The 18,750-nt window shown below is 40.2% G+C and overlaps 1 pseudogene; it reads right to left on the bottom strand.

The window, feature by feature from the left end:
- Positions 1 to 15,397: 15,397 nt before the first annotated feature.
- Positions 15,398 to 16,760, bottom strand: LOC103241575 (heterogeneous nuclear ribonucleoprotein A1-like; annotated as a pseudogene).
- Between the last annotated feature and the right edge of the window lie 1,990 nt (positions 16,761 to 18,750).

The following is an 18,750-nucleotide window of genomic DNA, read 5'->3' as shown; positions in this document are numbered from 1 at the left end:
CTCCTGTATCTGAGTCCCAAATAACCCCCTCGGTTATCAGCTTGCATTTGAAGCTGCCTTGCTCACAGTGAGTTTACCTGTAAGTATTGGCATCTGACTGCTTCATCGTATCTGCTGCTGAAATTGTGCCTGAGCACCTATAAATTAAACTACATATTATTACAAATTACTTTCCTTTTATTTCTCCTTTGTATTAGAATTAGGACATTATATTGACTGGGATATATTACATGTAAATTATTTTTCCAAGATGACAAAGGAGGCCTTGCAAAATATTTGTTATACAAAGGGAAGTTTGATCAGGAAGCCTGAAACCTTCTGAACTAGGAGATCACTGAAGTTCCAGCATTCTGCGTCATGTCTGATTTGGATGCTGTGGTTTATATCGATTTAAATTAGGCTCATCTGCCTGGAACAAAATACCCAAGTAAGTGGCTTAAACATGACAGAAGTGTTTCTTTCCCAGAAATGAAGTACAAAGATAGGCAGTTGGGGCCAGCATGTCAATTCTAATGGTCATCCATCAGGGACCCAACCTCCTTCTCTGTTCCTAGACCCTTATCCTTAATGCCAGGCTTCCATTTTCAAGGCTGTTGCATGATCCAAGATGATACTGGAGCTCCAGTCATCATGGCCACAGTTAAAGCAGGAAGCTAGGACTGGGAGGAAGGCAATAGGGTCCCCCACCGCTATCTGTCCCCTTGTAAGGAGCTTACTCAGAAGTCCCATGCCACAACTTGTACTCACATCACATTTGCCACCCCTAACTGCAAGATAACCCAGGAAATGTAGTTTTCAAGCTGAGCACATTGTTCTCCATTATGAAATCAGAATTCTATAATAAGAAAGAAAGGGAGAAAGGATGTTAGGGTAGCATTTACCAGTTTCAGTTGGGGCTGCTGCTAGTGTTGTTGATATTCAAGTACCTCCCTCCCCAGGCTTAAGGAGCCCATTGTCAGGAAAAGAACAAAGGCTACGAAGTCCAAGAGACCTGGGTCACATTATAACCCTTCCATTTACTTACTATTAATATTTGGTGACCTTAGGCAAGTGACTGAATCTGTTTGAGCCTATTTTCCTCAGCTGTACAATGGAGATACAAGCAGTACCTACCCTCTAGGGTCATTGTGAGGTTTAAATAAGAAATTGTAAAAGCCCTTAGTAACCATTCGCCTGTCCTCCCCCTCCACTCCTCCCACCTCACTCCCCCTTTCATTACACACTTCACAATAGCACTGTCCAGTGCTCTGTGAGGAAGCCCAGCACATTTTGTTGCAGATATCGGCTGGATGAGCAGAGAAAGCAGGTCTGCAGGAAAACACCAGCCTCACACCTGTCAGCTCTTGGCCAGTTGCTCTCCGGGAAGGATGCGAAGACAGCTGGCCTTAGTTTTTCTGGGCTTTTCTCCATGGTCCTTTCCGGCAGGGCCAGCCAGAGGCCAAAATCTTGAACATAGTCAAGTCGCTTTGCAGCATCTGCCTCCCCCGGCTGCACCAGGAAAGATCTGACCAGTGATTGTATGAACTGCTCGTCTGCTTCATTTCCAGAGGGGAAGTGCTTTTGAAATGATTTCGTTCGTGTAAGCACCATTTACCACCAAACGGAACCAGGGCTCCTTGGAGAAATGATTGAGTCCAGGGCTGGGGCAGGATACATACAAGATACGCCTAAGGCATCCTGTGCCAGCGAGCAGGGAAGCTCTCAGGACTACCAGGCCGTGCCAGAAGGATGTAGAGTCCAACTTGAAGGAACTTTCAGTGGCCAAAGATGAGCCAATTTGAGCATCAAAAAGAATAATGATTATAGTGTACTGAAATATCATACATACTAGAAATCCTCTTTAAATGACCCTCAAAAACTTATTTTTTGGCCAATAAATTTTTTATTTATTTTTATTTTTTAAAATTGACATAACTGAACATATTATGGGGTACATAGTGATGTTTTGATCTATAAAATATATAGTGAGCAGGTATATATATAATATGTATATACAGATATATATATTGTGAGTTTCTCATTTGTTTTTTTTTTTTTTTTAATTGACAGGGAAGAAGTCATTATTCTGAAAAAAAGGTAAATAAAAGAATCAAGCATTAACCTTGCCTTTACTGGATGGTCTGTGTTTCAGAAGAGTCAAATGGTTGATGGGCAAAACTTTATCTTTTTTTTTCTGAGACAGAGTTTCACTCTTGTCACCCAGGCTGGAGTACAGTGGTGCAGTGGTGCAGTGGTGCAGCTCACTGCAACCTCCACCTCCCAAGTTCAAGTGATTCTCCTGCCTCAGCCTGCCGAGTAGCTGGGATTACAGGTGTGCACCACCACACCCAGCTAATTTTTGCATTTTTAATAGAGACAGGGTTTCACCGTGTTGGCCAGGCTGGTGTCTCAAACTCCTGACCTCAAGTGATTCACCTGCCTCAGCCTCCCAAAGTGCTGGGATTACAGGCGTGAGCTTCTGGGCCCAGCCTATCTTTATAGAAAAATCACAGTTTATAAAAGTAAGAAACATGATCAAACATGATTAAATTAGAAAATCACCATTTTGCAACTCTTATTGAAATCTAAGCCACAATCATTAATGCTGCTAAAATCATTAGGTAAAAGGTGAGGGTGTTTTATGATGGATAAATCAGGATGACACCAGCTGAACCCGCTGGTCAATTTTAACATGGCCAAAAGCATAGCATCTAGATGTAAGGTTCCTCCAGGCATTATGCCATAGAAAATACATAGCACCACCATGAAGTATTCTTGTCAAAAAAAATATTGAACCAAACCAAGCTTATGGACGGTCCTATCACTTTACAGGAAATACAAGGGATGAAAGAATGTGTTAAGAAACGCTGTGAGGATACAATCTGCCATGTCCAGAATGTCAGAAATTCCACAGGATAAATGACTCTTTCTTCAATCAATAAGTAATACAAGATTAAAAAGTCAAGGAGGATATTGTTACAGGTTAAAATAAGTGTAAAAGATATTAAGACACATAAGCCATATGCAATGTAAGGAGCATAATTTGATTCTGATTTAGACAACCAAATACAAAAAGACATCTTGAGACAATTGGAGGAACATGAACATGGATTGGGTATTAGACGATTTTAAGACATCGTCATAATGGTACTGTGCTAATGTTTTTTAAAAATCTGTATCTATATCTAAGGGTAAAATAATAGGATATCTAAGATTTACTTGAGAACGCTCCAGAAAAAAAAAAAAAAATAGAGGTGAGGAGAGAATAAGTGGACTAGATGAAAGATCTCGGCCACATGCTACTGATTGACAGGAGACTGACAGTCTTTCTGGTCACCCATCCTCTGCCTGCTGGGCCCTCCCAGTGATTCATGACTGTGTATCATGACTGGGGAATATGATTCCTGCACTTGAGGTTAAAAAGAAGAGAAAGGGAGCTGAAGAAGTTAGGTGAAATCAGTGGAAAAAGAAAACGAACGGGCTTAATCAAAATTGGGTATTGCTTTGCTCACATACATGAAAGCTTCAAGCAATGCAGGACTCAGGCCCCCAGGACTGTTCCTCCCTCACCTCCTGGTCCTATTTTCTATATAATTCAGCCTTGGGAAGACTTACTCCGCAGGATGCTCTGATCCCTCAAGGCCAATCACCCACTTATTGTTTCTGTCATTCCAGTGGAGAGAAGGTTCCTCTTTTCTAAGAAGACAGTAGAAGTCCCAGGATGAGGTCTCCCTGGTGGACTTGGGTCACCTGCGCAAACCTGAGCCCATTCCTGTGTCCCAGGAATTGAATATGATGAGGAGCCTTGGCAAAGAAGACAAAAAGATGTCCCTCTATCACTTCACCATCTCCATCCTCCATTTCTTCATCTGTAAAATGGACAGTGCTGTCTACCTGGGGAATCAATGGGATCTATAAAATTCCTAGCACTCAGTAATGTGATCAGCATAATGCTCTTACCTCCACCCTCACTGTTGGTTCTACTGCTATTACTTTACGTGGAGACAGAGCTTGTGCTACAGGTTCCCTTTGAGTTAGCATGTGTGTGCCTCATGACAGCCACCTCATGTCACCACCCTGTTCCTCAGGGAGATCAGAGAGCCCTAGAATTGGCAAAATACCTGGTGAAGTGGGGGTTTCTACACAGAAATTGGGTAGGCCACCTTTTTATGTTTACAAACTGCATTTAGTTGTCCAGATCGGTTGTGCTGCTGCACAAAGATGTGTGGTCAAAAATCTCTCTTTTCCAAAAACAATTATCTTAGGCCAAGCATGGCGGCTCATGCCCATGACCCCAACACTTTGGGAGGCAGAGGAGGAAGGGCGGCTTGAAGCCAGTTTGAGACCAGCCTGAGCAACATAACCAGCATAACCCCATCTCTACGAAATAAAAATACAAAAATTAGCCAAATGTGGTGGTACGTGCTTGTAGTCCCAGCTTCTAAGGAGGCTGAAGCAAGAGGATCACTTGAGCCCAGGAAGTCGAGGCTGCAGTGAGCTATGATTGTGCCACGGCAACCGAACCTGGTTGACAGGGCAAGACCTGGTCTCTAAAATAAATAAATAAACAAACATTTAAAAACACACATCTTATCATCTTATTATGAATATCTGTAGTCAAGCAATTTGGCAGCTTGATTCACTTGTCTCTATTGAACATGCTGGCTTGTGATAATACAAGTTGAGGAATTCTTAGTGTTTTGTCTTTCTAACCTTGAATAGAAGTCATGTGCAGAGGCCAAGAGCTCAGCATTCACCCTGTAAAAAGAATCTGGTGAAGTAGATCAAAAACAGGCTTTAAGGCAATCTTAAGCAAAAAGAACCAAACTGGACCAGGGGCAGTGGCTCACGCCTGTAATCCCAGCACTTTGGGAGGCCAAGGCCAGTGGATCGCTTGAGCTCTGGAGTTTAAGACCAGCCTGGGCAACATGGTGAAACCCTGTTTCTACCAAAAATACTAAAAATTAGCTGGGTGTGGTGGCTTGCACCTGTGGTCCTCAGAGGTGAAGCCAGCTGGGCTTCTGGGTCGGGTGGGGACTTGGAGAACGTTTCTGTCCAGCTAAAGGATTGTAAACACACCAATCAGCGCTCTGTGTCTAGCTAAAAGTTTGTAAACGCACCAATCAGCACTCTGTAAAAACACACCAGATTGTAAATGCACCAATCAGCACTCTGTAAAAGCGCACCAATCAGCACTCTGTATCTAGCTAAAGGATTGTAAATGCACCAATCAGCACTCTGTAAAATGGATGAATCACCACTCTGTAAAATGGACAATCAGCAGGATGTGGGCAGGGCCAAATAAGGGAGTAAAAGCTGGCCACCTGAGCCAGCAGCGGCAACCCTCTCTGGTTCCCTTCCTTGCTGTGCAAGCTTTGTTCTTTGGCTCTTCACAATAAATCTTGCTGCTGCTCACTCTTTGGGTCCACACTACCTTTATGAGCTATAATACTCATCACGAGGGTCTGTGGCTTGAAGTCAGTGAGACCAGGAACCCACCAGGAAGAAGCGCCAACTTTAAGAGCTGTAACACTCACTGCGAAGGTCTGCGGCTTCACTCCTGAAGTCAGCGAGACCACGAACCCACCGGAAGGAAGAAACTCCAGACACATCTGAATAGCTGAAGGACAAACTGTGGACACACCATCTTTAAGAGCTGTAACACTCACCGGTGGCGAGGGTCCGCGGCTTCTTTCCTGAAGTCAGCAAGACCAAGAACCCACCGGAAAGAATAAATTCCAGACACAGTCCCAGCTACTGAGGAAACTGAGCCACGAGAATTGCTTGAACCCTGGAGGCAGAGGTTGTAGTGAGCCAAGATCACACCACTGCACTCCAGCCTGGGTGACACAGCAAAACTCTGTATCAAAAAAACAAAAGAAGACATACATGCAGCCAACAAACATGGAAAAAAGCTCAACATCACTAATCATTAGAGAAATGCAAATCAAAACCACAATGAGATCCATCTCACGTCAGTTAGAATGGCGATTATTAAAAAGTCCAGAAACAATACATGCTGGCAAGGTTGCAGAGAGAAGGGAACATGTACACTGTTGGTGGGAATGCAGATTAATTCAACCATTGTGGAAAGCAGTATGGCAATTCCTCAAAGGGCTAACAAGCAGAACTACCTTTCAACCCAGCAATCCCATTACTGGGTATATAACCAGTAACATAAATCATTCTGCCATAAAGACACATGCAAGTGAATGTTCACTGCAGCACCATTCACAATCGCAGAGACAGGAAATCAACCTTAATGTCCATCAATGACAGATCAAATAAAAGAAAATGTGGCACATACATACCATGGAGTACTATGCAGCCATAAAAAAGAATGGGATCATGTCTTTTGCAGGAATGTGGATGGAGCTGTAGGCCATTATCTTTAGCAAACTAACTCGCAAACGGAAAACAAAGTACCACATGCTCTCACTTATAAGTGGGAACTAAATGATGAGAACTCATGAAGCAAAGAAGGGAACAACAGACACTGGGGCCTACTTGAGGGTGGAGGGTGGGAGGAATGCAAGGAGTAGAAAAGATAACTGTTGGGTACTAGGCTTAGTACCTGGGGGATGAGACAATCTGCACAACAAACCCACTTGACATGAGCTTACCTATGTAACAAACTTGCACATGCACCCCTGAGCCTAAAACAAAAGTTAAAACAAGAAAAGAATTGTCTAGCTAAGCAGTAATGTGTTTGGTTTATTAATGGTTATGGAAAAAGACATAAAAATAACATTGGCTTTGGAAGCAGACAGACAAGCACTGTCCTCACCCGTAAAATGGGGATTAGAATGTGGCTGTGAAATTTGGAGGAGGAAACTGGGTTGTTCCCAGCTTGGGGCGGGCCAACCGCAAAGGGCAGCTCCCTTTCCTCCTGTGCCTAGCTGGTCTGAGGCATGGTGTGCGCTTGAGGGCAGCAAGTGGGGGCTCTTGGCGGGACGGAGCTGTGAGGTTCTGGTTCCTTTGTGCTGCCTCTTTGTTCACCATCTGCCTGGCCCAGGGTGCCGTCTGCCGTCTGGGCCCAGCCTGCTCCGCCTCCCTAGGCTCGGGCTGCGCAGGGCCTCCCTCTGAATAACGCTGAGGGCGCCTGCCGGGCGAGCCAGTCTCTGCTTGGAGCCTGCTCCTCGGCCCCTCTCCCTCGGAGCCAGACTTTCCTGGATTCCCTTGCTGCCTCGCTGCTCCACCCCAGGCCTGCCTCAGCGCTGTTTCCTCACTGTGATGGTTCTGACTTTGTGTAGGACCAGGCCTGGAGGCACGAGTGTGTCTGGATTTACAAGAATGTACTGAGTTAATTTTGTCCGCTGCGCGTTATTCTCCTTCTTCCTCCTTTTTGGACGTCGACCCATCCTCCGTGTTTAGGTGGTGTTCATTAAAGAAGTTCCTCTCTGTAATTTTGTTGCAGTGATTCTGTGGATGTTTCCTCAGTTAGGCTCTGCACAGGGAGAGCTGGTGGGCCGAGGGTGCGTGATTATGTATGTACAAGGGGCCTGGGGAGGGTAGGAGGAAAAATGGAGAAGAAAACAGTATTTTCAAATAATTGGGGGAAACAGTTCCGTTTTTATTTGCATATATAACCTGAGGCTTTGAACGTTTAGGTTTTAATATTTCACAATAAAATGAGCAAGAATCCAAAATAATAATAATAATAATAATAATAATAATAATAATAATAAACAGACTTGTCTTCACAGAGAAAGAAATCAAATGAGTTCCTTGTAGAAGAATTTTACCTCCATTGTGCCTTTGACCATCACTGATAGCCCTGTGCGGCAGGTAGCATTATCACCACAGCAGAGCACAGGAAAGGAAAGCTCAGAGGAGGTAAGTGACTTGCCTTAAATCACACAGCTGGCAAATGGCAAAGGCTAACTCAGACCCGGGATTTTCTGGCTCCAAACCCTGTGCTCATCTCAACAGGCTCACCCAGTCCCCTGTGAGGCATGGAGCCCTGTGGGTGTATCTTGTGTTGCTCGCTCATTGATGGGTGATGTGACCTCGGTAGGGAAGGCCCGCAAGGCCTCAGCCTCCTTCCCTGTAAAGCAGGGGTATTACTCATCCTATTGCAGAAGGTGCTCCTAAGCCTTAAGTGAAATAATAGATAAGGAGGGATTGTTAAAGGTACAGAGAGCAGCTGTTCTCTGTGTGGATGCTGCTTTTTATCCCAAGCCTGTGAACCCTGTAATTTCTTGTAACAGGTGACATTCAGAGAAATGCAACATCTCTGGCCAGGGTGCAGGAAGCCCAATGTGATGGCTTCGAAGAGGAGGAAGGAAGCCACAGTGAGGAAGAAGAGGGGATGAAGATTCAAAGTACAGGTGGCCACAGGGAAGGGCAGGAGAGGTGACTCCGGCCTTAGAGGCAGAGCCAGGGAAGAGGAAACACACAAATGAAAGAAAGAAAGCCACAGCAAAGAAGCCACCTCAGCGTCTTGACTTTCCAGCAACTCCAGGTGCCCCACAACACATGGCACGGAGACCACTGGGTGTTCCCAGTGCTTTTCAGAACCCACCCCAAAATAGCGAGGGTCTCTAACCAGGGAAAGAAGAATTAAAGCTGCCAAGACCCCATTTTGTTTTTCCATAAGTATCCAAAAGGGCATTTTATACTTCTGTTAACATTCTATATTTTTTTGTATATATACATTTCATTGTCCATTTCTTTTTCTTTTGTGTGTGTGTGTGTGTGTGTTTTGTTTGTTTGTTTTGTTGTTGTTGTTGTTTGAGACAGAGTCTCATTTCTATTGCCCAGGCTGGAGTGCAGTGGTGCAATCTCGGCTCACTGCAACCTCTGCCTCCTGGGTTCAAGTGATTCTCTCGCCTCAGCCACCCAAGTAGCTGAGATTACAGGCACACCCCACTAGGTCCGGCTAATTTTTTTTGTATTTTTAGTGAGACTAAAGATTTTAGTGGGTTTTGCCGTGTTGGCCAGGTTGGTTTCAAACTCTGGGTCTCAAGTGATCCGCCCGCCTTGGCCTCCCAAAGTGCTGGGATTACAGGCATGAGTCACCGTGCCTGTTCCCATTTTATAAACTGAGTTATTTGTTGTCTTATTATTGAGCTGTGAGAGTTGTTCATAAATTCTGGATACAAGTCACTTACCAAATATGTGTTTTGCACATACTTTCTGCCCACTGTGGCTTATCTTCTTATAGTCATAGTAGTCTTTCAAAGAACAGAAACTTTTCATTTTGATGAAGTCCAATTTATCAATTTTTCTCTTAAGGTTCATGCTTTTTATGTTCTCTTTAGGAAATATTTGCCTGTCTTAAAGTCAGGAAGATGAAGATTTGACAGTAATTCTAGGATCCATTTTGAATTAATTTTTGCATATGGTTCAAGTTAAAGATTAAGATTTTTTTGTGTGCATGTGGAGGTCCAAATATTTTAATATTATTTGTTGAAAAACCTATGCTTTCTCCATTGATTGACTGTGGAACTTTGTTGAAAATAAATTGACTATATATGTGTAGGTCTATTTATGGTTTCTATTCTGTTCCATTGATCTATATGTCCACTCTTATGCCAATTCCACACTGTCCTGATTATTATAATAAGTTATGAAACCACGTAGTGTGAATCCTCTAACTTGTTCTTCCTTTTCAAAATGGTTTTGGCTACTATCGGTTCTTTGTTTTCCCATATGAATTTTAGAATCAGCTTGTAAATTTTGAAAAGCCTCCTGGAATATTGATTAAGATTGTGCTGAATTTATACATCAGTTTCAGGGAATTGATGTTTAATCTTGAGTCTTCTGATTTATGAATATGGTATGTCTGTTCATTTATTTGAGTCTTCTTTGATTTCTTTCATACATATCTTGCATGTACTTACTAAGATGCATCCCTTTGTATTTTTTGTTTGCTTTTTGAGACAGGATTTCTCTCTATCACCCAGGCTGGAGTGCAATGGTGTGATCTTGGCTCACTGCAACCTCTGCCTCCCGAACTCAAGCTATCCCCCAACCTCAGCCTCCCGAATAGCTGGGACTACAAGTGCACACCACGATGCCTGGCTAATTTTTGTATTTTTTGTAGAGATGGGGTTTCCTCATATTGCCCAGGCTGTTGTCGAACTCCTGAGTACAAGTGATCTACTGGCCTCAGCCTTCCAAAGTGTTGGGATTATAGGCGTGAGCCACCATGCCAACTATTTTGCTTTTGTGCTCTGATAAATGGTACTGTTTTATAAATTTTATTTCTAATCATTCACTTGTAGTATACACAAATACAGATTTTTGTATATTGACTTTGTTTCCTCTGATGTTGCTACATTCTCTTAATAGTCTTAATTGGTTTTTTGTAGATTCTTTAGAATTTTTTACCCATATGATCATGTTGACAAATAAGGACAGTTATATTTCCTCCTTTCCAATCTGAATGCCTTCTATTTCTTTTCTTTGTCTCAATGAGCTTGTGAGGATCTCTACTATGATGTTGAATAGAAGTGCTGAGAGTGAATATTTTTGTTTTCATTCTTGGGGGAAAGTCTTCAGTTTTTCACCAATGGTATGAGTTTACCTGTAGGTTCTTAATAGATACCCTAATCAGGTTGAGAAATTTCTGTTTATTCACTTCTATTAGTCTGCTGATGATTTTTTTAAAGTCATAAATGTGAATTGAATTTTGTCAAATACTTGTTCTGCAACTATTGAGATGCTTACATAGTTTCTTTTTCTTTTTCTTTTTCTCTTTTAGTCTGTTGATACTGTGAATTACCTTGGTTGATGTTTGAATATTGAGCCAACCTTGCATTCCTGCAATAAACCTTACTTGGTCATGATCTTTTAAAATATATTATTGGAGCTGGGTGCAGTGACAGCTCACACCTGTAATCCCAATACTTTGGGAGGCTGAGACAGGCAGATTTCTTGAGCTCAGGAGTTCAAGACCAGCCTGGGCAACATAGCAAAACTCCATCTCTACAAAAAATACAAAAATTAGCTGAGCATGGTGCCTGTAGTCCCAGCTACTTGGGAGGCTGAGGTGGGAGGATCTCTTGAGCCTCAAAGGTGGAGGAGGTTGCAGTGAGCTGAGATTGTGCCACTGCACTCTAGCCTGGACAACACAGGGAGACTCTCTCTCTCTCTCTCTCTCTCTCTCTCTCTATATATATATATATATATATATATATAAAATATGTATTTTGATTTTATATATATATACACACACATATATGTATTTGGATTAGATTTGCTAAATTTTAAAGAAATGTTTGCATCAGTGTTCATAATAGTCTGTGGTTTACTTTCTTTTCATGTTGTCTTTGGTATCAGGATAGTGCTGGCCTCAGAATGAGTTGGGAAGTGTTCCATCCTCTTCTATTTTCTGGAAGAGTTTGTGTAGAACTGATCTTATATCCTTCTTAGGTGTTTGGTAGAAATCACAAGTAAAACCCTCTAGGATTGAACTCTTTTTGTGAGAATATTTTAAACTCTGAATTTAGTTTATTTCTACATAGAGAGCTATTCAGGTCATATATTTCTTGTCAAGTGAGTTTTGGTAATTTGTATCTTTCAGAGAATTTGTCCATTTCATCTAAGTTATCAGTTTTATTGATACAAAGTTGTTTGTAAAGTTGTTCATAAAAGTGGCATAAAATTTTTCCTTTATTTTTCTTTTAAATATTTATTGGATCTATAGTAACGTCTTTCTCCTCTTTCATTCCTCATAGTGATAATTTGTGTCTTTTCTCTTTTTTTCTTGATTAGTTTGGCTAGATGTTTATCAACTTTATGTATCTTTTTTTCAAAAAACACTTCATTATTTTTATTCTTTCTCTGTTTTTAATTCCGTTTATTCCTGTTATTCTCTTTATTGTTCCTTTCTTTCTGCTCGCTTTGGGATTACTTTATTCTTTTTCTAGTTGCTTAATGTAGAATATATTATTGATTTAAGGCCCTTTCTGTTTTGTAATATCAGCATTTTGTAACAAACTTCTCTCTAAGCATTACTCTAATTGAAAAAGCTATAGAGTATGTTGTGTTGTGTTTTTATTATCATTCAATTTAAAATAGGTTTAATTTTCCTTGTAACCTTCTCTTTGACTTATGAATTATTTAAAAATGCATTGCTCAATTTCCAAATATTTGTGTATGTTCCAAATATCTTTCTTTTTGATTATATTTAACTGATTTCTGGTTTAATTTTGTTCAAATGATTATGCTTTTTATGATGTTGTTTTTTGTAAACATGTTGAGATTTGTTTCATGGCATAGAATATGGTTTATTTTCATGTTTGTTCAATGTGCACTTGAAAAGATTGTGTATTCTACTATTTGGGTTAGACTGTGCTATAAATGCCAATTAGGTCATGTTGGTTGATCTCTGCGTGACTTCAATATATTGAAAGTTGTTTTGTGGCTCATTATATGGTCTATGTTGCTGAATATACCTTATGGGATTGGAAAAATAATATGTATTTTTTATTATTACAGATTTCTTTGTGGTTATTATTTACTAAGAGAGAGAGTAAAAATCTTTACTTATAACTTAGAAATTGTCTATTTTTCCTTTAATTCTGTGTAATTTTGCTTCATAAATTATAAAGCTGTTATGTTGAGTATATACATTTTTATGATTCATTTTATGATGTTGAATATATACATATTTATAATTCATATGTCTTCCTGATTAGTTTACCCATTTATAATTATGAAATGACCCTTTTTTTAATCTCTGTAACATTTTTGCTGCCATTAAGATAGCCACCATAGCTCTCTTATGCTTAGCGTTCACCTGCTGTATTTTTAAAAATCTATTTTCTTTCAATCGCTCTGGATTTTTATTTTTAAAGTGCATCTCTTAGTTGCACTTAGTTTTTAAAATGCTCCTCTTAGTTTGCACTATTTTTTAGTATACTTTGACAATCTCAGGCTTTTCATTAGAGGGTTACTCAAAACATTTGGTGTAGTTATTTATATAGTTGAATTTGAATTAATAACTTTATGATTAGTTCTCTGTCTCCTCTTTTTTTAATTTTTTTTTTTTTTTTTTTTTTTTTTTTGAGACGGAGTCTCGCTCTGCCGCCCAGGCTGGAGTGCAGTGGCCGGATCTCAGCTCACTGCAAGCCCCGCCTCCCGGGTTCCCACCATTCTCCTGCCTCAGCCTCCTGAGTAGCTGGGACTACAGGCGCCCGCCACCACGCCCGGCTAATTTTTTGTATTTTTTAGTAGAGACGGGGTTTCACCGTGTTAGCCAGCATGGTCTCGATCTCCTGACCTCGTGATCCGCCCGTCTCGGCCTCCCAAAGTGCTGGGATTACAGGCTTGAGCCACCGCGCCCGGCCTCTTTTTTTAATTTTTAAATAATTTTTCTTTTCCCCCTGTTCTATTTTATTTCACATTGAGTCCTGTTTCTAGCATTTCATTTAAATTCATCAGTTGGCTTTTATCTATACGTCTTTGCATTTCTTTTTGTTAGTTGTACCAGGAATTACAATATATATCCTTAACTTTTCATGGTTTATTTAAAATTAATATTGTACCACTTCATGAAAATATGGTACAATATTTTGCAGCCTTATATGTCTTAGTCCACCTAATTTCATTCTTTATGCCACAGTTCTCATAGTATTACTTCTACACACATTATAAATCCCATAAGATAATATACTTTTTTGTTTAAACAGTTCTATGCATTTCAAAGAAAAGAGAGATCATAATAATAGTCGTTTTATTTACACAAATATTTACAAATTTTGATACGTTTCATTCCTTCCTAGATATCCGAGTTTTCATATAGTATCATTTCCCTTCACCCTGAAGAATTTTTTCTGCCTTTTTCGGTCATGTAGTCCTGCTAGCGACAAGTTCTCTTAGTCTTCTTTAACTAAAAATATCTTAGTTATCCGAAGAATACTTTCACTAGATGTTGAATTCTGAGATGACAGTGTTTTTCTTTTGGCTCTTAAAAAAATGTTTCACTGTTCTCTGGCTTCTACAGTTTCTGATGAAACACTCATTGATATTCAAATCATTGCTCCTCTATAAGTAATGTTTCATTTTTACCTAACTGCTTTCAAGATTTTCTCTTTATCTTTGGTTTCATCAATTTAACTGTAATATGCCTAGATGTGATTTTCTTCTTATCTATTCTATTTTTGGTTCTCTAAGTTTCTTGAACCTTCAAGTGTATATTTTTCACCAAATTTGAGCCATTTCCAGCAATTATTTATTTGAATATATTTTCTGCTGCATTTTCTCTCTTCTCTGGGATTCCAACTACACCTATGGTGGGTCTTTTGATACAGTCTTACAGGGTCTGGAATCTTTGTTCACTTCTTACAATCTTTTCTTCCCCTTTCTGTTATTCAGATCGAAGACTTTCTCCTATCTTCAAGTTCATTGGTTCTTCCTTTATTTCTATTCTTCTGTTAAGCCCATCAGTACTTTTTTAAAAAACTTCAGAGATTATACTTTTCATTTGTAGATTTTCCATTTGGGGGGTGTGTGTGTGTGTGTGTGTGTACCTGTGTGTGTGCTATGTTTTCATATATTTTCCTCTACTTGCTTGAGCACAATTATAATAGCTGCTTTAAAATTTTTATATGCTCATTTTAACATCTGTGTTATCTCAGGGTTGGTCTTTGCTGATTTTCTTTCTTGATAATTGGTTAGATTTTTCTGATCTTCATGTGTCAAATATTTTTGGATTGTACCCCAACATTGTGAACATTATATTCACAATGTGAATGTGAAAAACACTGTCATCTCAGAATTCTACTTCCAGTGAAAGTATTCTTTCAGGAATAAAGAAGAAAACTATTAAGAAGATATTTTTAGATAAAGAAGACTGAGAGAACTTGTTACTGACAGAACTATATGACAAAATAAAAAGCAAAGAAAATTCTTCAGAGTGAAGGTAAATTATACTACCTGAAAACTCAGTTCGCTTATTTTTTTTTCTAACTCGGATGCTCACAATCTGCCCAGGTATGCATGGATCAAGGGCTATGCAGAAATTAGGGTAGAGATTTTGCACAGAATTTGGGACTTCTCTCTAGCTGTGTCCTTTACAGAATCCCTCCTCACTTCTCAGTGGCTTCAGTTGCCCTGAACTCTGTCCTCTAGTTTTTCTTTTTTTTTTTTTTTTCATTTCATTCAAGAGAATTAAATCGTTTATTGATTACACATGATAATGGATGATACACAAGCTTCATTCCCATCTATAATTTTATCTGGTACCATTATTCAGTTTAGATATATTGCATAGGATGTGCCAACAATCAGTTTTATCACCAATAGTTCCATGATTTTGCTTGGGTAATCCCTTTCAATGGTGAACTTCAGGTCACAGCAGTAACTATCAGCTCAACTACACCAAGGTTTCCAAAGACAATGGCTTCTCCACCCAAGCAGATTGTATATAAATTCCAAATAGAACCTTGCATCATCCTGAAGAAATTCTAACTTCACACTGTTGGGGAAATTTGCCAAGATGGCTTCAGAGTAGACTAACTTTACACAGCACATTAAAAAAAAGACATTTATTCAGCATCACGATCAGACTATTACATTTAGCAATCAACAGCATGGGTGCAAAAAAAAAAAAATCTACATTAAAACCCTTTGTTGGAATGCTTTATACTTTCCATAGAACAGAAACTAAAATAACCTGTTATACAATTAGTCACAAATACAGTCCTTGAGTTTTTTGCCCATACACATGAGTATTTGTCTAAAACATGTCTTCTTTGTAGCAGCTAGGCCCTGCCACCACTGTGCTTGACTGAGTTCACAAATCTGTTGTAACCTGTAGCTTCCCTGTCACTTCTCTGGCTTTCCTCTCCTGCTAAGCTTTGTTTCCTAATTAAAATCTTCTGCCACTGTCATAGCTACTGCTGCTGCCGGAACCACCATAGCTACCTTGGTTTCATGGTTTTGCAAAGTATTGGCCTCCACCACCATAGGGGCCAGAGCTTCTGCCTCCAAAATTTCCTCCCTTCATGGGTCCAAAATTTGAAGACTGATTGTTATAATTGACAAAATCATTGTAGCTTCCACCACCTCCAAAATTGCTTCCATCATTACCAAATCCATTATAGCCATCCCCACTGCCACCATATCCACCACCACCACGGCTGCCATCAAAGCCACCATGACCACTGAAGTTTCCTCCACGACCAAAGTTGTCATTCCCACCAAAACCAACTCCACGACCACCACCAAAGTTTCCAGAACCACTTCGACCTCTTTGGCTGGCTGAAGCACTAGCCATCTCTTGCTTTGACAGGGCTTTCCTAACTTCACAGTTGTGGCCATTCACAGTATAGTATTTCTGAATGACAATCTTATCCACGGAGTCATGGTCATCAAAGGTTACAAAAGCAAAGCCCCTTTTCTTGCCACTGCCTCGGTCAGTCATGATTTCAATCACTTCAGTTTTTCTATACTGTTCAAAATAATCTCTTAGGTGATGTTCTTCAGTGTCTTCTTTAATGCCACCAACAAATACCTTTTTCACAGTTAAGTGGGCACCTGGTCTTTGAGAATCTTCTCTTGAGACAGCTCTCTTTGGTTCCACAACTCTTCCATCCACGTTGTGTGGCCTTGCATTCATAGCTGCATCCACCTCCTTCACAGTGGCCTATGTGACAAACCCAAAGCCCCTGGAGCTTGGTGTTGGGATCTCTCATTACCACACAGTCCTGGAGCGTTCCCCATTGCTCAAAATGGCTCCTCAGGCTCTCATTGGTTGTTTCAAAGCTCAACCCTCCAATGAAGAGCTTCCTTAGCTCTTGGGGCTCTGTAGGAGACTCTGACTTAGACATGACGCAGGGAGAAGAGAGACTTTAAGGACAGTTCTTCCGCGGCGTCCACAGGCAGAAAAGGGTCCTCTAGTTTTTTCAGGCCAGAAAGACTATTGGTTTTCTAGCAGAGATTTAGCTACTTTGTGTAGTACTGATTTAGACCTGGAACAAAGGCTAAAAGACACACGTGTGAGTAATTCAATCTGTGCCATTCATGTTTTCCAAGTGTAGATGCCTCTCCAGAATCTACCTGCTTACCATCATTCTTCAGGCCCAGGTCATTTTTTTTTTTATATATATGTTTATCCAAGTTTATATTGTTCTCTCTGGGAGGATCAGATCCATTGGTCATATTGGCAGTGAAAATCTCCTTTTGCCTTTGTTTTGTCTATATGCTTACTTCTGTTATATTTATTTTAGGCCTGTTTGACATATGTATGACAAAATGTGTCCAACATAAAATAAACTTTTATTTTGCCGAGTTCTAACAACGTTGAAATGAACAAAAATCCTATTGACACCTCCTCCAGTTTTCCACAAGAAAGGGTTCATTCTTGTGTGTTCTAACATTTCTGAAGGGCAGACCTTTGCAGGACACTTTCCCACAACAAAGGTAAAGCCATTAGCTCAAATTGGGAGACCACTGAGTGGGAAGAACTTGAAAGGAGCCATGCTAGGTAAACAACGCCCCACTCCATATTGGGAGACTTGCCCCTTGCAACCCCCTTAGTTGATTCATTTACTCATTAATACTTATGGAGCACCTCATATGTGTCATATGTGGTGCTAAGTGATGGTGAAATGATTAGCAGCAATTTAATAGGGGAGTCAGATGTTAAACAACAGCCCACAGATACAGGATTTTAAACTGTGATTGGTGCCATGCATGAAAAGCACTGATGCTACAAGAATGCATAATGGGGAACTTGGCCCAGCCTGAGAAGTCACAGAAGGCTTCCCTCAGGAGCAAGAAGTCATTTAAAAGGAAGTAAAAGTTAACTGTGTGTGCTAGTTGGGGTAGTTCCAGTTAAAAGGAACAGCATGTGTAAAGATCCAGAGGTCAGAGGGAGGATTGAAAATGCAAAGAATGGAGAGCAGACTAGTGAGCTAGAGCCTGAAGGACAGTGAAAGTGAGTAGCACAAGATAAATCCATAGAGGACAGAGTCATGGCCAGGCAAACTTTGTGGTCCAGTTTAGAAATACGTTTTTCTTTTTCTTTTCTTGCCTCATCTTCCTTCTCCTTTTACCCTTTGTTGAACAATGAAAATAACCTATAGATTTATTCAAAGAAAACCCAGTGACCCTCTCTTGCCCCTTCCCTGTCCAACTCCATAGAGACAACCACCATCGAGGTTTCTAGAACTATTTCACAAACACAAAAACATATGTGAAAATGTGTAGCTTCTTTTTAAAAAAACTGGTATGTAGCAAGAAGGGAGATGGGGTTCTATACACAACGTTTTGAACCTTCACTTGCTTCATTTGACAATACACAAGGAGACTTTTCCACATCAACACAGTTAGATGTACACCAATATTTTCAAGAGCTGTACAGTACTCCAGTGGACAGACGTGCCATGATTTATTTACTCAGTCCCTGATTGATGGATATTTTAAGTTTCTTCTATTCTTTGTTGTTACAAACAATGTAGCAATGAACACTCTTGTAAAGACATATTTGGACACAGGGAGGAGAACAGCACACACTGGGGTCTGTCAGGTGGTTGCGGCAAGGGGAAGGAGAGTGTTAGGACAAATACCTAATGCATGCAGGGCTTAAAACCTAGATGATGGGTTGTCAGGTGCAGCAAACCACCATGGCACATGTATACCTATGCAACAAACCTGCACATTCAGCACATGTATCCCGGAACTTAAAGTAAAAAAATATATATATATAAAATATATATTATGTTTTAAAATATATATATTTTAAAGACATATTTGGGTACATTTGTGAGTATATGTGTAGGATAAATTAGTTTTGGTGGAATTTCTTGGTGAAAAAAG

This window comes from Chlorocebus sabaeus, chromosome 15 (genome assembly GCF_047675955.1).
Source record: "Chlorocebus sabaeus isolate Y175 chromosome 15, mChlSab1.0.hap1, whole genome shotgun sequence".
Taxonomy (NCBI): Eukaryota; Metazoa; Chordata; class Mammalia; order Primates; family Cercopithecidae; genus Chlorocebus; species Chlorocebus sabaeus.
Note: the sequence above shows the minus strand (reverse complement) of the source record. Positions and strands in the feature narration are given on the sequence as shown.